Genomic DNA, 25,161 nt, shown 5'->3' with positions numbered 1-25,161 from the left:
TGTGTCTCGCAAAACAAAATGATGCTCACACCCTCATAGACAGAGGACTATAACACAGCACTATTTTACTTTCAGACATGTGACACGGACTGCTGGGTGGATTTGGAAGTGAATGGTGATTGGGAAGCACAGCATGGCGGCTTGAATTACTGTGGCACATATCAACCAGAGAATGAGTTTACAGAGGACCGTGCCGGCCTTAGAAAGTGTTCCTGGATCTGCTGTCATAATGGTGATGTCCCACGAACTCAGCACAGGCAGTGAGCCCGATGCATTCAGTGCTGCTGTTGCTCAGTGTAGCCAGTGGCTTTGCTGGTCATTACATGTGGTTACTGCTGACTCTCAGCTACCGAAAGAGACAAGTAACAATGTGCTGCATCTCCTGATTGAGACCTTACTGGACCTATCTCCTCCCACCATCTGGAGAAATACCCGCATTATGCATAAATAAATAAATATATGTCATATTATCTATCTCTGCTGATAGTTGTGTGCATCTGCAGGGAGGCAAAGCAGGGGTGCCTGAGATGTGGATCCAAACTATGTCCATCTTCATCACGAGTATGTCCCTGCTAACAGAGGAACCAGCTATTCCCTCTGCAGTTTGGGGCATTTGCATGCTTGAGCAGAGCAATGACAGCAGATCGTGTGAGTGTCACAAACGTGAAACAAAGAAAATCACTCAAGAGTAAAGTCTTTTTACTGTTACGCAGGTATTCTTTACTAGCAGCGCTGGGGTCACCCTGGGGATTCTCTACCATAAGGGCTTCCGAGAATTAGTAAGGGACATCCGTTTACATACACACAAATCATACATATTCATTAAATTTCTAAGAAAAAGGGTGTCTTATGACAATGAGTTCCCAGAATTCATTTGCATAGTCCGAGCATGTGTAGTGAAAATAGGGTGAGGGTCCTCAGTGGTAAGGGAGGAAGTAAGTAGTCTTCTTCACAGTGTTCGCTAGTTGACCTTTCTAGAGCGTGCGCTGTGAAGTAAAGTCCAGGTGTCTCCTTCCTAAATCAGCAGAATCATCCTCCCTGTAATAGGTCTCTATGTCTCTTTGTTCGAGCCCCCCCTTATCTCATTCTAGGAGTTGCTCAAGTGTCCGCTGAAGGCTATGAGTCTGCTATCAGTGATTTATGTTGGGAGCCTAACGAGTGTTTCAATTTTACCTAAACAGACAAAAAGACCTAAGGAAACAGCTGAGGAGTCAGGAGTCCTTGAGAAACAAATGAAGCAAAACACAAGCAAAGCTTTGAAACAAACGAAGAAACACAAGCAAAGCCTTAATACATCACATCAGAGTTTAGTGATAATTGTCAGTAATTAATTTTTTTGAGCCCTTTCATTCCCTTTAAACCAGAGAAAATGGGTGCATTGGTGCCGGGTGGCTGGAAAAGGTCCTGCTTGACTTGTGCGAGCCAGGCCAGCAGCTTCACCCACTAGCTCTCCCAACTCCAAGTGCAGAGCTGAACCCCTTGCCTACAACCCCACACTGCCGCTGCCCCACACTCGCCAGTGGATGCTGCCCAGGGCCCCCAGGGTGGGGATGTTTGGGCCAGGGCTACTGTGAAGGAAACTACCCTGGAAAGGCAGGGATAGCTGCAGGGCAGGTGAGGGGGGCAGAGGGAAAGGGACACGGTGTCCCTGGGGAGGCAGCTCCATGCCCCAGGCTGCTCTAAGCACCGCTCTGCAGGACTTCCCTGCCACCAGGCTTTCCCAAAGGAGAGGGGCACCCCGACTGTCAGGCTGTTCCCCTGGGACTGTACCCACCTCTGGGCTCGAGGGAGCCCAGGCATCCAGGCTACTTTAACCCCCCCAGACTCCCCCAAATCGGGCAGTCTCATGAAGCACTGAGCTTTCTGAATGGGGTCCTTGTGCCACGGGCCCTGGACAAACACAGCTTCTCAGAGATGCTGCGGGGACAAACCTCCCTCCTCTTGCCAGGGCAGCTCTGTCCCTGCAATTAGCTCTGAGTGGCTGCCTGGAGACAAGCACTTGCTTCACCGTGTCCCTCTGGACGGCCACATCCTGCTCAGGGACAGCGCTGGCCTGGGCCAAGGACGAGGGCATTGAAGGGACACTACGTGGGGACAAGGGCCTTGGGTGAGCTGTGTCCGAGTCCCAGCCAGGGACAGGGCTGGAGCCAGAGCCTTGTTAGGGACAAAGTCACTGGATCCACCATCCAGGGATAACTCTGCAGAGTGGGACCCAGGTTGTCTGGAGGTTGTCTGGAGCCCAGTCGCCCCAGGGAGTGCCAGGGTGAGGCCAGGGCAGGGGATATTCCCCTCTGATCTCTGCTCTGGGGAGGCCATGGCTGTGTACTGGGCCAGCTTTGGGCCTGTGTTGCAAGGGAAATGGGTGGGCTGGAGCTGGACACTGCGACCACCCCAGCACTTACCCCAAACTGAGCCCTGGTGTCCCAGTGCCCAACATTCACCAGTGCTGCCCAGTGCCTCCAGTGACTGAAGATCCTAGTCATGTGGCTGACCCCATTGTCCATGCCCCAAGTTCTCATCCCACTTCCCAATGTTCCCTAATCCTGGGGTCCATTGTGTCCAGGAAGAAGGACCAGTCCCAGTCCCCCATTTACTCAAGGAGCTGGAGAGGGGGCAGAGACAATTCTACCTGGAGACACGTCATTTGAGACTGGTGTCATCTGTGGTGGAGCACTGGAGGGACAGACTGCTCTGGGACGTGAGGGGCACTGGGAGATGGGGGGACCTGGCTTTGGGAGGTTGTTGGAGGATGGTTTTGGAGGAGTGGGGCATCACTGTAGGGTTTCTGGATATCAGGAGTGCTCTGTCCACCTGCTCTTCACCACCCCCAGATTCCTGGGCCCTTCCATGTGCAGCTGCCCCATGCAGGAAGCTGGACTGATGCCAGGGAAGGTGGCTGGATCCGTGCCAGAGGTGGGGGTGACTCTGTGCTGGTTCTGGGCTTGTGCCAGAGCTGGTGTCTCTGCCAAGCCTGACTTTGCCCTGGAGACTCTTGGGAGGAACAAGGAGGAGTCCTGGGAGGGATAAATCTGCCCCTCACCTTCTCCAGCCTCACCCAGCTCTCACCACACCTCAGAGGAAGATGAAGGTCGCAGTGCTCAGCGTGGCCCTGCTCTTCACCATCCTGCTGTGCACCCCAGAAGATGCTCAGGTGAGTCCCCGATGCCACAGGAAGGGGCTCAAAGCTGGGGATGGGTCTTGGCTGCAGGACATCAGCTCTCCTACAGAATAGAATTATAGTGGGGAGCAGGAAACCCCTTGTCTTGGCCTCTCCCTTTCCCAGGCAAGGGGCTCCTCCAGGCTCCCCTGCACCTCCAGCCCTGGGCAATACAGCTTTCAACCTTCCACAATTCCCTCGGTTCCCCGCCTTCACCCGCAATTAATGTCCTTGTGCCCAGAGCCTGCGTTCCTCACTGAATGCTCAGTCATGCCTCCTCCCTGGGAGGGCCCCCACCGGTTTCTTGTCTTGGTGCCCCCACCTCCCTCCCTTTTGTGCCTCCGCATCACATCCTATTGGTCCCCTCAGGCATGTTTCCCTGGGATCTCTTCCGTGTCCTATCTAGGGTCCCCAAATCCCCTCCCTTTAATCACTCCCAATGCCTTTCTTTCCATTTTTCCCATCAGTCGTTTGCTTTTCATCCTGTTCACTGTGGTAGTGTCCCCATATCCCCTTCCTTGATCCCCCACTGCCAAACATTCTCTCTCCTTTTTGTCCTCTACAGTGCTCCTCCTTCTGACACCTCCAACCACTGTATTTGAAGTCCCTGTGTCCCCTCCACTTGAATTCTTTCACCCCAGACTTGCATCACACAGTCCTGTGCCTTCAAACCCCCCAGCCCAGTACCCTGGATTCCACTAATTCACCCCAGCACCCTGTCTTTGGGTGCCCATCAACCCCTTCTTCTTTGGAGGCCCTGAATTCCCCATGCTCTCCTTGTGTCCATCCCTAACCCCGGTCCCTGTATGAACAGGTATCCCAGGTGAAACTTGGAGGGGTAGGGCTGAGGGGAGCAGAAGGGATTTTCCTGCTCAGACCAGGGGGAAGCCATGGGCCTTGGGGGACTGGGATACCTGTGCCCCAGCACCACCAAGATCCAGTTTGCTCTTTGCTCTTCTTCCCTAGGCATTCCTCAAAGCAAATGGAAGTTATGGCGGGATGGTAAGTAGTGGGGTGGATTGGAGGGCACCCAGTCAGGGGAACTGGAGGGCAATGTGGTCGTTCCATCCCTTGCTGGGACTGGGGACATGCCAGTGACCACTGAGGTCTCATGGTCTCTCTACAGGTATCATTCCAACTCGGGAAGGTGAAGAGAGCTGAGGTAGGTACCACGAGTTATGCTGGCCCCAGACCCTCCTCTCCAATGGCCATGACACTCCAGGGTTTCCCAGTGTGACCCAGTAATTCCCAGGGCACCCCACTGCAACCCCAGAGGATACCCCTGCACCTTTCCCCAAGATCTAAATTGCATTCCCATCCATCTTATTACATCCTAGTGGAACCCAGAACACCCCAGTACACAGCCATGTGCCCAGGGGGCCCCTTCCCCAGGACGCCCACTCCTTTCTGTGCACCACCATACAAGCTCACATACACACATACAACATTTGTGCCAGAAGCACCTTCCCTGAGAACACCATTGCTGTCCAATGACGCCCAGTACACCCCAGTGGACCCAAGAGTGTCCCTAACCCTCCCTTTCTCCCCAGCCTCTTCTGGATGACATGATGGTGGAGGTTCTGCCCCCAAAAAGCCTGGCTGTATCTGCTGATGTCTAGGTGAGCAGGATTAGGGTGTCTCCAGCCCCACAAAGGATCCCGGGCCTCGGGGGTTCCCTGAGACCTCAGGCGTGAGCAGACCTTGGGTATGGGAGAGGGAAACAGAGGGGACTGTCCCTGCCCCATGTCCCAGGGTGAGCCGGACAGAGCTGCCCCCATGCCTTTCCATGCACTCCGTGGGGCTCTATGGCCCCAGAGGGTCACTGTGCAGGCCAGGCAGGGCCTCTGGTGCCATCCAGACACCCAGGATCACTGTGAGGGCTGGGCAGGGCTCTGGGAGATGTAGGGGCATCCCGGGGCAATGACACACTGGGCAGGGGCTCTGGGTGCCATAGGGGTCTCAGGAGAGCCAAGTCCTGTCCTGGGTATCCTGAGGGCTCCCATTCCCTTCTCCTTCCCCAGGACTCTGCAGAGAGAGATGGTGGGGTCAAGGCCCCTCTCATGTCCCAGCTGACACTGGGGGTCACATTTTGGGCTCTGTCTTTCAGGACTGGAGCTGGTGGTGACACCCTTGTCCTGTCTCCCTCCAGCAGCATGAGGAGATGATCATCCCTGGATGACCCCACCTGATCCCCCGGGAGCCCTGGGTCATTTCCCTCTAATGATCAATAAACCCCTTCAGCAAAGCTTCGCTCTGCGTGTGTGTGTGTTTCCGTGTCCACATCCCCTCTACTCTGCCAGCACCCTGACGCCCGGGTCCTCTCTGGCTGCACCACTGTGATGACCAGAGTGGCTGAGGGAGCCCAGGCACCTGGGGTGTCTCTGTAAAGGAGATCCCCTTCCCACCCACCCGCCATGTGCCCCCAGATAAAGCAGATTAGGGCAAACTGGAGTGTCCTGCCATGAGGCTGGGAGAGGCAAGGGCCAGCCGGTGCTAGCCCTTGGGGTACCCGGTGTTTTGGAGGCACAGCAGGAAACAGGTTCTTAGTGGGGCTCCAGTGAGCACCATCCCCCAAAGAGCACAGTTTGGTGTCTGGGCAGGAGAGGAGCGTGGACAGACAGCCCAGACCCCTGGGTCCTCTGCCCCGCTCTGGGAGGGGCAGTGGTTCGCTGTCCCATGGTCTCAGCTCTCCTGGGTTCACAGGAGATGTCAGAGCCCAACACTGGGCCCATGTGCCTTCCGGGGTCCCCAGGCCACTCCCTCCTCTGAGGTGCAACAGCCCCACCACAGCCAGGAAGGCAGGTCGTTGTTCCCAGATGCTGGACTGACCACCCCCCATCCCCTGCCATGTGTGCCTTGGCTTTGTGGGACTTTGTGTTTATTATCTTTCAGCTGTGGGGACCTGAGAGTTCCAGGTCTCCAGACCTGAGAGCAGCAGCATGCAATCAGGGCAGATGGGCACCAGCATACTGTGGCTTGTCCCTAGGTTGTGGGGCTGGGGCAGGAGCTGTCAGTTGGGAAACCAGTAGAAAAAGGGGAAGCCAGAAATCATAATGTACCAGGACACAGACCTGACAGAGCAAACATGGAGACAATGACAAGGAACAAACCTCACTGCTTAGAAAACTTTATATTCCCACCCCCCCCCCTTTTTTTTTTTTTTTTTAAATAAAAGCACAAAATAATAATAAAATAAAAAAAAAAGATAAAAAGTCTGATTCTAATATTTCTTGGGAGTTGCTTTTTACACAAAAAGCACCTATGATCTAAGGATTATAGATTCCAGTCATGTGCTTGTGCCCTTAACATGTCTTGTGTGGGACTTGAAGATTCAAATGTCTCCTAAACGTCTTCTTCTTGAGCCCAGTGTACACAGGAGGGGGAACTTGTTGCTCAAAGGGAAGCCTGTGTCTGGTGGGGCTCTGCAGAGCCCAGACTTGCATCCAGTGCTTCTAGACAGGCCCATTAATGGCTGCAGGGCTGGGGATGGCTAGACAGAACAAATCTGGGAGCATTTGAAAGTGGTTTGGATGAGAAGCTCAGAATTTGAAATTAGGTTGTAGAATTGGAGGAAAGACACTACTCTGTTCTCCATGTGCACTATGAGTTAGAGGGGTAGTATGGCAGCAAAGAGGACTTGTGTTTGGGTACAGTTTCTCCCAGGAATGATGCGAACACCTTGGAACAGACTCCTGGGATTGGTCGCGCCCATCCTGTCACACTGAAGCTCTCCCATGTGCCTCTCCATTGGCTGAGAAAGTCCTTCAGGATGAGGAATAGTCTGCTTTGGGGAACAGCAGGAGTGAGACAGGGCTCCCTTCATTTCCCTCCTCTCCTCACAGGTATCTGATCCAAGGTGACAATGTCAGGGGTGGTACAGCATGTGGCACTCCGTGTGACTCTGTTTACCCATGATGGTAAACTGAAGGGAATCATGATGGAACAAGGTGTCAGGGCAGCTCAGCATCAAAAACTGATGGGGGGCTTTTGAATTTTTTGGAGACAAAAAGGCAGCTAGCTGGCTCTAAGGAGACTGGCAAGCTGGTGGGCGGGCAGCTGAGGCGGCGTGGCATGTGGGCAGAGCCAAGGGCCGGTGGCGCCGGTTTTGAACAAGGTGTAAACACACCAACGGTCACTCGCCGAGGAGACCAGCTCACACCCCACCCCTCGGTAACAAGCTGGGAGGGCTTCTGAGTGACTGTGGGCGGAACCAGCACGACCCACTGTTAATTCGGTGATAAGAACCCTGTGGGAGGGCAGCGACCTGGAGGCCTGAGACCCTGCCACTGGACAAGGTACATTTGGTCCCTGCAAGCATTTGATCAGTACTGGAGAGAGAGGAGGGAAGGAACAGCACTGCAGGGATGTGAGAGCACTGTGTGTGGGAAACAACACACAGGGATTGGTTCTTTCCTGGCCAAGGACCATGGTCACAACACGACCCAGAGGCAAAGTGATGAAGAATGTGAGAACTCAGACAGAGGTCCTGCACAAACAGGTGGCTGTGCAGGTCTCTCCTTGCCAAGAGTGCCTGAGCCTGGCACTTGAATCGGAGGGAGTCAGAGACATTGTCTGTGTGCGGTGTGATCAAGTAAACGATCTGCTCAGGCAGGTGATCGAATTGAGGGAGGAGGTAGAAAGGTTGAGAACGATCAAAGAGTGCGAAAATGAGATTGACTGGTGGAGACATACTCTGAGACAAAGGCAGCAGGTAGAGGCTCTACAAGAAATACATGACTGCCTCTCCTACTCTCACCAGGAAGAACGAAGGCATGTGGAGGGCAGGGGGGAATGGAGTCAGGTCCTTCCTCGGAAAGGCAAGCAAAAACCTCCTCCACCCTCCTCACCTTCCCAGTTGTCATTATACAATAGGTATGAGGTGTTGGAACTAGACAGCCAGCCAAATGAAGATGGAAATGAGGACCCACCTGGTGAGTCATCTACTGCTTGTCCCTCAGCCCCAAGACTTACGACTTCTTCAAGTAAGAAGAAAAGGAGGGTAATTGTAGTGGGTGACTCTGTTCTGTGGGGTACAGAGGGGCCCATATGTCGACCAGACCCATACCTTAGAGAGGTCTGCTGCCTCCCTGGGCTCAGGTCAGAGATATTAAAAGGAAAATCACTAGTCTGGTGCGGCCCTCTGATTACTACCCCTTATTGGTTATCCAGGCAGGTAACGATGAGGTGGTAGAAAGAAGTCTTAAGCCACTCAAAAAGGACTTCAAAGCACTGGGGTGGCTAATTGAAGGCTCTGGAGCTCAGGTCGTGTTTTCATCAATCCCTCAAGTGGAAGGGAAAACCACTGATAGAGGGTGGAAAACATATCTGATTAACACGTGGCTCAGAGACTGCTGCCACCGTCAGAATTTTAGGTTCTTTGACCATGGCGAGGTTTATAAGGCACCTGGTCTGCTGGCGACAAATGAGAAAGGTGGGATGCAGCTGTCTCTGAGGGGGAAAAGGATTCTGGGGCAGGAGTTAGCAGGGCTTATTGACAGGGCTTTAAACTAGATATGAGGGGGGACGGGGAGATAACTGGGCATGTTAGGAACAAGCTTAAGGGAAACATGCCAAAGCTTGAAGGCTGGTGGACTGGTGAGGGCTCTCCCTCTGCCACTTCATTTGGGAGAAGGGAAAGATGTTCAGGAACCGTGGAAATACGTGAGAAGGGTCTGGTAGGGAATGGGGCCTATGCTCACAAGAGGGTGTTGGATTCATGAGGTCATCTCAAGTGCATCTATACCAATGCACCAGTATGAGCAACAAACAGGGGGAGCTTGAGGCCATAATGCAGCACGAGAACTATGACATAGTAGCTATAACAGAAACGTGGTGGGATGCCTCACACAACTGGAGTGCAGCAATTGATGGCTACAAGCTCTTCAGGAGGGATAGACAGGGAAGGAGAGGTGGTGGAGTGGCCCTATATGTAAGAGAATGCTATGACAGCTCAGAAATCAAGTATAGTGATAATGGGGTTGAGAGTGTGTGGATCAGGTTAAGGGCCAATAGAGCAGATCTTGCTGTGGGAGTCTGCTATAGACCCCCCAACCAAAGCAGTGAGGTGGATGAAGCTTTCTACAAACAGTTGGGAGAAATCTCGCAGTCACTTCCCGTTGTTCTTGTGGGGGACTTTAACCTCACGGATATGTGCTGGGATCACAACACAGTGGAGAAGGAACAATCCAGGAGGTTCCTGGAATGTATGGAAGATAACTTCCTCACACAGCTGGTGAGTGAACTGACCAGGGAAGATACCCTCCTGGACCTGCTTCTTGTGAACAGGGAAGAGCTTGTGGGGGAGGTAAAGGTTGGAGGCCATGTTGGGTGCAGTGATCATGAGATGATCAAATTTTTGATCCTTCGAGAAACAAAGAGAGGGGTTAGTAAAACTGCCACCTTAGACTTCTGGAGGACTAACTTCGACCTGTTCAAGAGACTGATTAACAAAATCCCTTGGGAGGCTGGCTTGAAGAAAATGGGAGTCCAGGAAGGCTGGACATACTTCAAGAGCGAAGTGGCACAGGAGCAGGCTGTTCCCATATGCTGAAAAACAAGCAGGTGGGGAAGGAGACCGGCCTGGCTAAACAGGGACCTTTGGCTGGATCTCAAGAACAAAAGGAGAATCTATCGCCTTTGGAAGAGGGGCCAGGTCTCTCATGAAGACTATAAGGTCGTAGTGAAGTTACGCAGGGAGAACATTAGGAGAGCCAAAGCACAGCTAGAGCTCAGCTTGGCTGCAGCTGTTAAGGAGAACAAAAAATCTTTCTATAAATTCGTTAACAGCAAGAGGAGGATTAGGAAAAATCTCCCTCCCCTACTGGATGCAGAGGGAAACATGGTAACTAAGGATGAGGAAAAGGCTGAGGTGCTCAACGCCTACTTTGCCTCAGTCTTTAGCAGTGGAACTGGCTGTTCCCTGGACACCCAGCCTCATGAGCTGGGAGATGGGGAGGGGAAGCAGAATGACGTCAGCAAAGTTGAAGAGGAAGTGGTCAGAGACCTGCTACACCACTTGGATGCACACAAGTCTGTGGGACCGGATGGGTTACACCCAAGGGTGCTGAAAGAGTTGACAGATGTGCTCGCCAAGTCGCTGTCCATGATCTACCTGAAGTCATGGCTAACTGGGGAGGTCCCATTGGACTGGAGGGTGGCAAATGTGACACCCATCTACAAGAAAGGCAGGAAGGAGGATCCAGGAAACTATAGAGCTGTCATTCTGACCTCGGTGCCAGGGAAGGTCATGGAGCAGGTCATCTCGAGTGCCATTAAAAGTCATATAATGGACAACCAGGGGATCAGGCCTAGTCAGCATGGGTTTATGAAAGGCAGGTCCTGCCTGACAAACCTGATCTCCTTCTACGACAGGGCGACCCGCTTATTGGATGAGGGAAAGGCTGTGGCTGTTGTCTACCTTGACTTTAGTAAGGCCTTTGACACCATTTCCCACAGCATTCTCCTGGTGAAACTGACTACTTCCGGCTTGGATGGGCACACGCTTCGCTGGGTAAAAAGCTGGCTGGATGGCCGGGCCCAAAGAGTTGTGGTGAACGGAGTTAAATCCGGTAGGCGGCCGGTCACGAGTGGTGTCCCCCAGGGCTTAGTTTTGGGGCCACTCCTCTTTAATAGCTTTATTGATGATCTAGATGAGGGGATCGAGTGCACCCTCAGTAAGTTTGCAGACGACACCAAGTTGGGTGAGAGTGTTGATCTGCTCGAGGGTAGGGAGGCTCTGCAGAGGGATTTGGACAGGCTGGAGTGATGGGCTGAGGCCAACTGTATGAGTTTCAATAAGGCCAAATGCCGGCTGCTGCACTTTGGTCACAACAACCCCCAGCAGTGCTACAGGCTTGGGGAGGAGTGGTTGGAGACCTGCCAGTCAGAGAGGGACCTGGGGGTGTTGATTGATAGCCGGCTGAACATGAGCCAGCAGTGTGCCCAGGTGGCCAAGAAGGCCAATGGCATCCTTGCTTGCATCAGAAATAGTGTGGCCAGCAGGGACAGGGAAGTGATCTTGCCCCTGTACTCAGCACTGGTGAGGCCGCACCTTGGTTACTGTGTTCAGTTTTGGTCCCCTCACTACAAAAAGGACATTGAATTACTCGAGCGTGTCCAGAGAAGGGCAACGAAGCTTGTGCAGGGTCTGGAGCACATGTCGTATGAGGAGCGGCTAAGGGAACTGAGGTTGTTTAGTCTGGAGAAGAGGAGGCTGAGGGGAGACCTCATCGCCCTCTACAACTACCTGAAAGAAGGTTGCAGAGAGCTGGGGATGAGTCTCTCTAAACAAGTGACAAGTGATAGGACAAGAGGTAATGGCCTCAAGTTGCGCCGGGGAAGGTTTAGACTGGATATTAGGAAATATTTCTTTACAGAACGGGTAGTTAGGCATTGGAATGGGCTGCCCAGGGAGGTGGTGGAGTCCCCATCCCTGGAGGTGTTTAAGAGTAAAGTTGACTTAGCGCTTAGGGATATGCTGTAGTTGGGAACTGTCAGTGGTAGGTCAATGGTTGGACTGGATGATCTTCAAGGTCTTTTCCAACCTAGACGATTCTGTGAAGTTAGCCAGTCACTCAAAATATGGGCACTTGAACTGCAGCTTATGCATCTATATTACATTATTTGCTGGAGCTTTTTCCCTAGTCTGGATTGCAAAGGGCTCTTTAATTTTGTAAATTGGTTTGTGCAATAGGGAGTATGAACTTAGGAAAAAAAACCTCAAACATCTGCACTGGGATTCTGCCCTGCACAGTCAGTCATAGAGCCATGGAATCATAGAACCACAGAATCACAGAATGGTTTGGGTTGGAAGGGACCTTTAAAGATCATCTAGTCCCAACCTCCCTGCCACAGGCAGGGACACCTTCCACTAGACCAGGTTGTTCTAAGCCCCATCCAACCTGACCTTGAGCTCTTCCAGGGAGAGTGGCATCTACTTGTTCTCTGGGACACTTCTTCCCGTGTCTCACACCCTCAGCATGAAAAAGTCTTTCTGATGTCAAATCTAAATCTTCCCTTTTTTAGTTCAAAGCCATTACTCTTTTCCTTATGACAACGGGTCCTACTAAATAGTCTCTCCTTTAAGCATTGAAAGGCTGAAATAAGCTCTCCCCGGAGCCTTGTCTTCTCCAGGATGAACAATCCCAACTCTCAGCCTGTGCTCCTAGGGGTGGTGTTCCAGCCCTTATCTCCAGGTTGAACATCCCCTGTTTCACCCAACACTCATCTTTCATGCCCTTAACATCACCATGGTGCAGAGCCTAGTTCTGTACTTATGTCCTCATAGGTGCTGACAGGCTGCAGTAAGATCCCCGTCACCCTTCGTTCCTCCAGGCTGAGCAAGCCCAGCTCCCTCAGCCTCTCCTCACAGGAAAAGTGTTCCAGCCCCAGCCTGTCTTGGGGGCCATTCACCAACCCTCCTCCAGCTTTCCAACATCATTCCTGTACTTGGGGTCTGAAATCCGGATGCAGTAACCTGGACCATCCCCTCTCTTGATCTCCTGGCCATACTCCTGGACATAAAACCCTGGGTGCCGCTGGCCTCCCTTGCTGCCAGGGCACACGGCTGCCTCCTGCCCAACCCACCAAGACCTTTCCCATGGGGCTTCTCCCAGCCAGGCAGCCCCCAGCGTGTGTCATTGCCAGGGGGATGTCCTGCAGGGTCAGATGCTGGCACTTGTCCTTGCTGCATTCCCTGAGGTTCCTGCCAGTACGTGCTCTCCTGCTCATTTGGCCCCTTCCCTGAGCACTGAGGCCTGGACACCTTTTCAATAAAGTTTCAGGCAAAGATGGTGTTGAGTCCCCCCAGCCCCATCTGTGTCTGCTGTTATGAAATCACCCTCCCCATTCAGCAGCAGCCCTGCATTTCCCTTGTTCAGCCTTGGCATCTAATGAGTGACTGAAGCTTGTCTGTTTGCTCTTGACTTTCCTTACAACCATTGGCTCCAGGCCAGCTTTGCCTTCCTAAAAACAACAAAGTCAATATACACAAATTTATCCTTTGTGAACAGTCCGTGGTGTCACCTCCTGGCAGCTGCTCCATGAGCCCTGTCAGAGCCAGCCCTGTCCCTGCACTGACCCAGCCTTCCTGCCCCACAAATGCTTTATCGAAGAGGGAGTGCAAGGAAAGGTTTCTAGGCCAATCAAAGCCACAGTCAGTGGAGAAAGAGAAACAAGTGTGGGCTGTTGGTCTGCGATAACATGATACTGCCAGATATATACCTATATAGACAGGCAAAATGGATGCCTCAAGAGCTGGTCTTAGGCCTTCTGTCTACCTAGAAGCAGGCCCTGGGATCCCTTGTCTCCCTTTTCACCCGTGCACAGGCAAGCACACAAACACACACACACACACACACACATAAACACAGCTCTCTTCAGCACAGACTCACAAAACCATTGAGGCTGGAAGGCAGCCAGCTTCCACCTTTTCTGTGACACCTCTTCATGCTTCATTTTTAGTCAGGAGCTCCCTTCTCCTCCATGCAAGTTTCCTGCCACTTTTCTATGACTTCCTGCATGCCAGGGTGGACTGTTCTGGAGCTGGAAGAGATCCATGAGCATCAAACAGCTCTCTGTATCCCTCTTCTCTGCAGGGTGGTATCCCATGGGCTTCTTCCAATCAAGTCCCTCCACAGGCCAAAGCCTGCTCTCAGGAAGCCTTGTTCCATTCTTTCAGGGGCCACAGCTCTACCTTCTCACCTCTGACTGTTACATCCCTGAACACCTCTTCCTTGTTTGTAAGTATGAAGACCCAAAGGGCACCTCACCTCACTGCCTCCACAGTCACCCTTCTCAGGACAAGTCAATAAGCTCCAAAAGCAGCCTGTATGGCTTGCACCTTGCTCTGTTGTCCCTTCAGCAGATATTGGCATAGCCAAGGTGGGCGGTGAGATATCAGGAAAAGAAGGAAGATGCTCAGGAGAGAGCAAGGTGGGACAGCTGGGTGGGTGACTACAGCCTGCAGGGAAAGAGGTGTAGGTGATGCAATAAGATTCCTATTTTATCCTGTGGTGAAGGTGACACAGGGTTGTGGAAAAGCAAAAAGCCCCCAGTAAAGTCAGCCTCTTCCTGACTTTGGCCATGGCTGTTTTTTCTGACACGGATGCCTATGAGGAGGCACAGTCCCTGGCAGCACTGGGGCCTCATTCCCCCTTGTCCCTACTCAGGAGCTTGGGAGGTGCACATCTCCATTGTCCACTGCCCCAGGAAGAGCCCTGAGGAATATGTGAGGGACAGGATCTCCCTCCCCAGGCACTGGGGGTCACGGTTTGGCCCTTTGGTTAATGGGGTCAGGGCTTGGTCCTTTGGTTTCATGAAACACATCCAGGTTTCCTCAGTATCAGAGCCACCTTTCCTTTGCTTTTTCCTACCTGTCATCACTGCCTCCACATTTCTGCTCTAACCGGAGCCTGGAGAGGCTTTGTCAACAGTGTCCCCCAGTGGGACCCATTAAAGTCACAAGAAACTTTGTATTTGAATCTAACTTTGAATCTTCAGAGGTTTATTCAGCTTCTTCACTGTGTCTGAGATTCATGGAACTGGCACGAAACCCACCCGAGGGTTCATTAAAATGCCTTGGGCTGGTCCTGTGCTGTGGAGCTGGGCTGGGCTCCTGGGATGGAGGTTGCTCAGGGCGAGTGGGCAGTGCTGCAGAGAGACAGCTCTGTCCAGGAGCAGCTCCTCTGCAAAGCGCAGCAGGGCTGAGGGCACTGTCTGCAGGCACATGAGAGCAGTGAGGCAGGGAGAGCTTAAAGGCAGTTGGGAGTAGGAGAATACTGATGGCTCAAAGGAGGAGAAATCATCAGGGCCATTGACACAGTCAGTCTCTGGGTGCAGGGCAATGCAGCTGCAGTTCATGGAGGGATCTGGTCAAGATGGCACAGGCCCCAGGAATCTCCCTCCTGTCTAGAGGAGGAGGACGTGCTCCAGAGCAAGGCTTCCCTGCTGCACTGTCAGAGGGACAGGCCGTGGCGGCTGCCTTCTCCTGGGGATGGCTGCAGGGGTGTGCAGCCGCGGGTGCAGCCAGGGGTGCCCAGGGTTGTCCTTCAGAGCAGGGTCCCTGCACCCCAGGGGCTGTGTGCTGGGGCAGGGACTCTGCCGCCTGCCAGAGTCAGCACTCAGCCTGTCCAGGGAGCTCCCCACAGCACTGTGTGGAGAAGCTGTGGGGATAGGGAGAGACCCCCAGCAGGGCAGGGTCCTTCTGCTGTCCAGAGGGTGCTGCATGGGTCAGGGCTGCTCACAGCTCTGGCTTATAGGCTAGCCATCCTTGGAGAGAAATTTTCCTAATGGAGAAAAAAGGCGGGGTTTACTTGGATGGGAAGGAGCATGTAATGTCAGTTTTCTACTCCAAGTTTGCCGTGTGGGGATTAAGAGGCAGGAATTACACACACTAGTTCGGAAAAGGCACTGATACTCCCAGTCTGTTTCTCCAAGTGATGAATGAGTCTGGAAGCATCAGATCAATCCCCTATGGCTTACAGCATCACCTTTCCAGCCTCATCAGTGTTCATATGATTTGCCAATCTGAGCTTGGAAACACAGAGGTGCCCCTGGGCAGTGCCCTGTCCCTGGAGGTGTCTGCAGAGCAGAGCTGAGCACACAGTGGCTGGGATGGCATCTGTGAGCCTGGACAGGGATCAGACATGGGGACAGCGAAGCAGATCCTGGCAGAGGCAGCTGCAGGAAGCAGAGACATGGGCAGGGACTGAAGAAAACATCTACCAGAAATCTCCTTTCAGGGGATATATGGCACCTCCCATCATCCCCTGCAGTGCAGATCCCTTCCCCTGAGCAACTCCTCTTTATGCTTTCTCTCCCGCCCGGCTGAGATGCACATCCTAGAACTCACAACCATGAGTTCCAGGGCATGAGTAGGCTCCTTGTCCACCTGAGGCTCAGAGGAGGTGCATCACTCCTGCCACCTGATCATTTCCCTCTGCCCAGCAGAGGGGTGAGGGCAGTGCCCTTCGACGTTGCTATCTGGGATGGTGATGTGCACATCTGGGAAGGGGATGTCTCTCCCCCATGCCTGGCTGTCTCTCTGCTGGCCTTTCTTGACTGGACCATCACTCTATCTCTTCTTGTCTCTCCACTCACCTGTGCTGCTCTTGTTCATGCTGTCAGGCTCTCTGGGGATGGAGAATTATCTGCAGAGTCAGGCACTGACTTTGTGAGTCCTCCCCACCAGCTCACCTCACCGGAACCAAGAGCCTTTTGCCTCTTAGGGCTCATGGCTCTTTACTCTGAGTACAGCAGAAATGCTGAGGATTTCTGATTTCAGATAACACTCCCCAGCTGAGATGGGGTGGGACAAGGAAGGGCTGTGCAAATAAACAACAAAAAAGTCTAGAACTCCTTTCTACAGCCAACTTCCTTTATGACTGAGCATGCACCTGCTGACAATCCCTTCGATGTTAATGGGAATTTCATCTGAGAAATTCTGACTATCATCACATATGGTTGCTGCATCCCCGCTGCTCACAGGTACCCCCTAGACTAGAGCAAGATGGACACCTCGGGAGCCTATAGCAAGAGGTGCTGCTCCAGGGCTCACTCAGCCAGCATGAAGCAGAGCTCCAGCCATGGAACTGAATTAATGTCCTGCTAAGCAGAATAAATTAGTACGTGTGTTGGTGGAGGGGGGACACTCTATGAGATATGTCTCTGATTTTGCACAGCAAAGTGATTCCTAAGTTGTCATTGTGTTCTCCTGGCACAGGTCCTGGATCCTTAGGGAAGAAATGTCCAGTGCAAGCTCCATCACTGAGTTCCTCCTCCTGGCATTTGCAGACACGCGGGGAGCTGCAGCTCTTGCACTTCTGGCTCTTCCTGGGCATCTCCCTGGCTGCCCTCCTGGGCCAACGGCCTCATCATCACCACCATCGCCTGTGACACCACCTGCACACCCCCATGAACTTCTTCCTCCTCAACCTCTCTCTCCTTGACCTGGGCCCCATCTCCATCATTGTCATGGTTTGTGCCCAGCGGGAAACTGAGCACCACGCAGCTGCTCAGTCACCCCTTCCCCCTTGGGAATGGGAAGGAGAAAATAAAGCAAAAGGTTCAGGAACTGAAATAAGGACAGAGAGGGATGATTCACCCATTGTGGTAATGGGGAAAAGACAGATCCAGTAAGGGAAAAAAAAAAAAAAAACAAAACATCAATTTAATTCAAACATTAACAACAACAAAATTTAACATAGTAGTACAGTGAGAAGTATTATCACATCTTAAAAACACCTTCCCCCACCTCTCCCTTCTTTCTGGGTTCAGTTTTGCTCCCGATTTCTCACCCTCCTGCCCCACAGCAGCACAGAGGGGCAGAGGATTGAGTTACAGTCAGTTCATCACGTGTTGTCTCTGCTGCTCCTTCCTCCTCATGGGGAAGACTCCTCACACTCTTCCGCTGCTCCAGCATGTGGCCCCATTCATGGGAGACCATCCTCCATGAGCTTTCTCTCATGTGAATCCTCATCACAGGGTGAATTCTTCTCAAGATGCTCTGTCATGGGTTACCTCCATGTGTTGCAGTCCTCCCAGCACTAAACTACAACAGTGAGGGCTTCTCCCCTCAGAGTCTGTACTGGTTTAGCCAGGATAGGGTTAAGTTTCCCCAGCAGCGGGGGGGGAAGCTCTAGCTGGCTTATCCATATATCATGCTGATGTCACATCCTGGCGCGAGCGCGGGAAGAATCGGTGATTGCGTGGGTTGGCGCAGCCGGTTCTCTCAGTGCTATATCAGTATATACTTTGCTCTGTTCATTGTTATCACTGTTACTCTTATTGTTATTGTTTGTTGTGTTGCTGTTGCTCTGTTGTATTAAACCTTTCCTTATCTCAGTCTCGGGGCTTTGTATTTCACTCCCTTTGTGGGGGAGGGGCAGCGGCTGCGTGGTCTCAGACCCCGGCAGGGATTAAACCACCACAGAGTCCCGGCCTTCTTCAGGCAGAGCCACCTGCTCCAGCATGGGGTCCTCCTCTGCTTCACCATGGACCTCCATGGGTGGCAGGGGGGTGGCCCTGCCACCTCACCACAGGATGCAGTGTGAGTCTCTGCATTGATGCACACCACCCCCCTTCTTCTTCCTTCCTTTCACTGATCTTGGTGTTTGCACAGGTGTCCTCCTCGCAACTCCTCCTCACAAGTTCAACTCCTCCTCACAGGTTCCCTTTCTTAAATATGGTATCACAGAGGTTCAGCCATAATTATTAATTTGTTTGGCCTTGGCCAGAAGCAGGTCTGACTTGGAGCTGGGGGAACTTCAGGAGACTTCTCACAGGAAGCCATCACTTTAGCCCCCTCCCCCACTAGAAAAAACCCCCACCACACGCACGAACCCTGTACAAGGAGCTGACAGAGTTTGCAGATGTCACAAAGCTGCGTCAGGGGACCAATGCATACACTGGCAGGCTGCCTTCTGGAGTAACCTCGGCAGGTTGGCAGACTGGGCCAACAAGAACCTACTAGATTTCAGAGAGGAGAAATTCCAAGTCCTGCCCTGAGCTGGCCTAACCCTGGACAACCTCCCTGAGTAGGGTGCAGCTCAGCAGAAAAGGCCCTGGGGGGTCATGGTGGACAACAAGCTGCACATGAGTTGGCAGTGAGCTCTGGCAGGCAAGAAGGCCAACAGCATTCTGGTTGTATGAAGAGGAACATGACCAGGAGATGAGGGGGAGGGATTCTCCCCCTCCATTCAGTGCTCGCTAGACCACATGCCCAGTTCTGCACTGAGTGTGGGACCTCCTGCCCCCAGTACAGGAAAGACATTGATCAACTGGAGCAAGTTCAGTGAAGGGGCACCAATACAATTGTGTGTGTGGGGGCGTGCAGGGGGCTGGAGAGCTTTCCACCTGAGAAAAGGCTGAGGGAACACTGTCCAGTATGGAGACAAGAAGGCTTTGGGAAACCTCGCAGGAGTATTTCAGTACCTGTCAGGCAGTTAAGAAGATAGAGCCAGACTCTTCATAGTGGTGCATGGTGGGAAAATGAGAGGCAATGACAAAAGCTGAAAGACTGTTCAGGCAGCAGATGAGGACCATGAAGTCTATGAGGTCATAACCATGAGGTCACACACACTGGAAGAGGTAGCCCTGAGAAGTTGTGCAATCCAGATCCTTGTAGGTTTTCAAGCCTCCTTTTCCCCTAAATATGGTGTCCCAACACTGAACAAAACACTATTGCTCAGGCAAGAATGAAGCAGAAGCCTATGGCACCAGCACAAGCTCGGCTTCCCCTGGGCCTTCTCTTCCCTGTGAAAGAGGTCTTCTACCAAACCCACACCTCTTCCACCCTCAGCCTTTGCAGCTGCACGTGCCTGGCCTGCCCACTTGCCTCCCCCCAGTCCCAGGGAGAGGCACATTTTGGAGTTGAGGCCTGAATGGCAGTATCCTCTCTCCAGAGGTCTGTCACAGCCAGACCTCTGATGTTCCCTGGACAGCTGAATAAGCCGTGCTGAGGATCGTGGCACATGGGCGCAGTGTTCTTTAGTCACACACTGTCCTGAGCAGAGATTCTTGGCCCCCTTTGCTCCCCAGCTGCAACACTTGATGAAACACAGACATGCTCCTCTCTGGGCAGCAGCAAGGAGATACACAGCACAGGGGGACCCCTCTGGGGCCCCACATGAACATCCCTCTGCATCGCTCCTCCCTCCTGCAAGGGCACAGGTCAGGACAGAAATGTCACCAGTGGCTCCCCTGAAGTCCAGCATGGAAGGTCACCAACTCACACTGTGACTTCCAAACAACTCCAGCTCAACCACTGGATGTCATTTTCATTCTCCAAATTTACCTCCCTCTGCATTTTCTGTACATCACACATGCTTCTGTGTTCATTATCAGCACCAGACCAAGGGATCACAGCACAAGTGTCCCAGCTGTCCCTAGTTCCCATCCCCAAATATCCTCACACACTAGATGGGACTGTCCAGCCCAGCTGCAGCCCTCACAGACATCACTCCCTGCTCACAGGAAGAAAGATCTGCTCATGAGCTCCAACAAGCGGCTGGGCTCCCCTCTTGCAACCTCTTGCTGCTACAGAACCCTTCTGGCCCATCAGGAACACGGTGACAACTGTGACCCAGGAGATCGTCCTCTGTCTCCAGTCTGAGCACCTCCCCAGTCAATCAGTCAGGCCAAGGAACGTCTGTCACAGATGAAAGTATTGACACGGTAATGATTTAGTAAGAAATCTAGGTTTATTAATAACTAACAGAAATTTATCATTACAAAATAATTCAGAAATGCTGAAAGAAAGAAAAGCGACTTATTCACAGATTCTAAAATGACAAGATTCACACTAACTTACTTAACAGTACCTTAATTTATACATATATACATGCGCATACACAAAACAGACAAACACACACACAGAAACAAGGGTACGTACCCCCCCCCACGCACCAATACTCAGAGAAAGAACGGGTGAAAGAGAAGCTAGCTCAAAGAAAAATTTCCCTCTCGAGTTTAGAGCAAATACTCACAATGCCTTGGCTTTCCTCAATGGGCGATAATTGAGACTCGAGTGGGTGGACTTCGCCCTGACCTTCTGTCTGGAGCAGACGATACCTTAAGGGTTTTGGTACCTGAGAGGCGACCCAGCTCAGGGGAGATGCTGGTCACAGGCTGCTGTGATCCAGGAGAGCTCAAAAGGTCTCCCTTGTGGTGCCAGTTTATAGGGTCCAAGACTTTTGTCAAATACCTTCTGTTGCCTTCCAGCAGTTGCACAAGAACTTGATGAATGTGCAACTCTGTTATTGTTCCCATTTGACCCCATCCCAGGCACAGGTGTGCCAGGCCTTTGGGAGATGATGGGCTGTTATAACCGTTTCCAAGTAATCAGGAGGGGCAGGAGCCAGGCTCGTTAACGTTATCAGTCCTTATCTCCACAGATTGGTGTATAGCTCGGGAGATGCGGCTGGAATCACACCTGGCACCAAGCAGCCCAACAAGGAGGGGCGGGGAGGGGTGAGAATTGAACCACCACAACGTCACATACTGGACTGTCTTCCCACAGTAATGTGCACATCCCAGCCTGCTGCGGACCTGCTGCCTTGTAGCCAGCTCCCCAGGGATGCACCTCCAGAAAAGTTTGGCTTTTGTTGTGACTGAGTGCTAGCGAGAGGAGGGGAGAGGGGAGACTGTCCAAGCAAGGTTACTGCCTTGTCAGCTTTAAGCATGAGCTTGAAAATGCTTCTCCACAGGGATAGTTCCTAAAGGACTATCACTGCTCTGAAAGAGTCCTTCTAGGTCTGGAGAAAGAACGGGGTAGTCACTGCTGAGGATGGGCTTTGGGGCCATGTTGTGCAAAGCAGAACAGATGAGCAAGTCCATCACTTTAGCTCCACTCAACCAGTCCAGAAGTTCATGGTGACTGTGGTCTGGTTTTGATTGCAAAAAACCCTCTCTGCCAGGCAGGAGCTCAGCAGGGGAAAATCTATGGCACAGGGCAGCACAATTGCCCCAGGTTTACCACCATGAAGACACCATCCCTGCATGAGGTCAAGTGATCAACCTTTGAGTTAACAGCTGAACATGCTCACCCACCCTGCCACAGAGCCCAGCTACGGCTGTCCCAAGCACTGCTTTGCTGTCAGGACAGTCCTCAGTGCTGAAGGAGTGGGAAGGTCCATAAGCCCAACCCACATCCCAGGGAGATGGACACCTGCTGTTCAGCTCACCTCCAGGGATGCTGGTGGGAACAGTGGTGCAGAATGAGGCCCCATGACTGGAGGAGGGGTTATAGGATTTCTGTCCCCATGTCCCCGCACCACACACCCTGGGGTGTCATCAGAACCTGGGGGCACCTCAGCCCAGGGAGGGAATTTCCCTCACCCTGTTGCACTGCTCTTGCTATGGAGTTGGGGACAGATGTGGCACAGAGGGGTGTTGCCCTGTGGGGCAGAGGAGGCTCAGGGATTTTCTCCTCTCCATCAATCAACCCTGGAGTGTGTCAGAGCATGGAAGAAGTGCCTGCAGCAAGAGCCTCCTCCTGCCCCATTGCCCTGCAGAGATGTTAAAAGGGCAGCACTCTGCAGTGCAGCCCTATTCCAGGATCAGGCCCCAGTGGAGAGGCAGTCCTGACTTCCCCCTTCTTAGGACAATTCAAGTGTTGTATTCTGTGGAGGGTCCCTGGAACCCAGGTGTGGTGGTTTAGTCCTTGCCGGGGTCTGAGACCACGCGGCCGCTGCCCCTCCCCCACAAAGGGGGTGAAATACAAAGCCCCGGGGCAGAGATAAGGAGAGGTTTAATACAACAGTGCAACAGCAACACAAACAACAATAACAATAACAGTAACAGTGATAACAATGAACAGAGCAAGATATATATATACCGATATACAGCAGTGAGAGGACCAGCTGCACCAACCACGTGATCACCGATTCTTCTGGCTCTTGGGCGCCTGGAGGTGACATCAGCATGATATATGAATAACCCAGCTAGAGCTTCCCTCCACTGCTGGGGAAACTTAACCCTATCCTGGCTAAACCAGGACATAATCCACCCCTTTATTCTATACCATGTGTGTCACATCCAGTTGCCATTTAGCAATTAGCATTAACAAAGAAAAATTAACAAAAGCACAGTATAATTCATGGTGTGTTTTCACCCACAATCAAGTCCCCTTGTGGTACGCATCAGACCTCTCCATCCTTCTGCATCACCCACCAGGTGCACCCAGGTCCTTGAGCAAAAACAATCCCGTGGATGGGTTTGCCTTTGCCCGGCGCAGGACTAACCCAGACCATTTTTCCCAGCAGGTCCCTCATGCGCACCACAGGGACTTTATCCCCGTCTACAACACATGGAAGTTTTGACTGAGCCGGGCCAGCTCGATTGGCAGATCCTCTTGTGTTGACTAATCAAGTGGCCTTTGTCAGATGTGTGTCCCAGTGTTTGAAGGTTCCACCCCCCATTGCTCTCAATGGAGTTTTTAACAGTCCATTGTAACGCTCGATCTTCCCAGAGGCTGGTGCATGGTAGGGGATGTGGTAGACCCACTCGATGCCGTGTTCTTCTGCCCAGGCATCTCTGAGGTTATTTCGGAAGTGAGTCCCATTGTCCGACTCAATCCTCTCTGGAGTGCCGTGTCGCCACGGAACTCGCTCTTCAAGGCCCAGGATGGTGTTCCCGGCGGTGGCGTGGGACACTGGATAAGTTTCGAGCCATCCAGTGGTTGCTTCCACCATTGTGAGCACGTGGCGCTTGCCTCGGCGGGTCTGTGGCAGTGTGATGTAGTCGATCTGCCAGGCCTCTCCATATTTAAATTTCATCCATCGATCTTCATTCCGCTGGGGCTTCACCCGTTTGGCTTGTTTGGTTGCAGCACACGTCTCACATCCATGGATGATCTCTGCGATGGTGTCAATGGTGAGGTCCACCCCTCAATCTCGAGCCCACCTGTATGTTGCATCTCTGCCTTGGTGGCCTGAGGTCTCATGGGCCCACCGGGCTATGAACAGTTCACCTTTACGCTGCCAGTCCAAGTCCACCTGAGCCACTACGATCTTAGCAGCCTCGTCCGCCTGCTGGTTGTGTTGATGTTCATCAGTGGCCCAACTCTTGGGTATATGGGTATCCACATGGCGCACCTTCATAACGAGGTTCTCCACCCGGGCTGCAATATCCTGCCATACTTCAGCGGCCCAGACGGATCTGCCCTTGCGTTGACAGTTGTTCTGTTTCCATTGCTGCAACCACATCCACAGGGCACTTGCCATCACCACAAATCAGTGTAGATATAGAGCCTCGGCCACTTTTCTCGCTCAGCAATCTCCAAAGCCAATTGGGTGGTTTTCACCTCTGCGAACTGGCTCGATTCACCTGGTCCCTCAACAGCTTCAGTGGTTTCTCGAGTGGGATGCCACACTGCAGCCTTCCATCGTTGATGTTTCCCCACAATGCGACAAGACCCATCAGTAAACAGGGCATATCACTTCTCCTCCTCTGGCAGCTCCTTATATCGTGGGGCCTCCTCAGCACGTTTCACCTCTTGTTCTGGTGACATCCCAGCATCTTTACTCTCTGGCCAGTTTATGATCATTTCCACTAATCCTGGGGGGTTGAGGTTCCCTATTCGAGCCTGTTGTTTTATCAACGCAACCCATTTACTCCACGTGGCATCTGTTGCATGATGTGTGGAGGGAGCCTTTCCTTTGAACATCCATCCCAGCACCGGCAGTCGGGGTGCCAGGAGGAGCTGTGTCTCAGTGCCGACCACTTCTGAGGCAGCTCGAACTCCTTCGTACGCTGTCAGTATCTCCTTCTCAGTCAGGGTATAGTTAGCTTCAGAGCCTTTGTATCCCCGGCTCCAAAAGCCTAGAGTATGGCCTCGGGATTCCCCATATGCTCTCTGCCAAAGGCTCCAGGAAGGGCCATTCTCCCCAGCTGCGGTGTAGAGCACGTTTTTAATCTCCTGCCCTGCTCGGACTGGCCCGAGGGCCACTGCCTGGGAAATCTCCTGCTTAATTTTTTCAAAGGCTTGTTGTTGCTCTGGGCCCCATTTAAAATCGTTCTTCTTGTGGGTTACATGGTAGAGAGGGCTCACAATCAGGCTGTAGTTTGGGATGTGCATCCTCCAGAACCCCACAGCACCCAGGAAAGACTGAGTCTCCTTTTTGGTGGTTGGTGGGGCCATGGCTGTTATCTTGTTTATCACCTCCATTGGGATGTGGCGACGCCCATCTTGCCATTTTATTCCTAGGAACTGAATCTCCCTTCCAGGCCCCTTAACTTTCTGTTGCTTGATGGCAAAACCAGCCTTCAGGAGGATTTCAATTATCTTCTTTCCTTTCTCAAAGACTTCCTCAGCTACGTCCCCCCATACAATGATATCATCAATGAACTGCAGGTGTTCTGGAGCCCCACCTTTCTCCAGTGCAGTATGGACCAGTCTATGGCAAATGGTGGAGCTGTGTTTCCACCCCTGGGGCAATCGATTCCAGGTGTACTGGATACCCCTCCAAGTGAACGCAAACTGTGGCCTGCACTCTGGTGCTATTGGG

This window comes from Strix uralensis, chromosome 39, assembly GCF_047716275.1.
Source record: "Strix uralensis isolate ZFMK-TIS-50842 chromosome 39, bStrUra1, whole genome shotgun sequence".
Taxonomy (NCBI): Eukaryota; Metazoa; Chordata; class Aves; order Strigiformes; family Strigidae; genus Strix; species Strix uralensis.
This window is presented reverse-complemented; position numbering follows the sequence as displayed.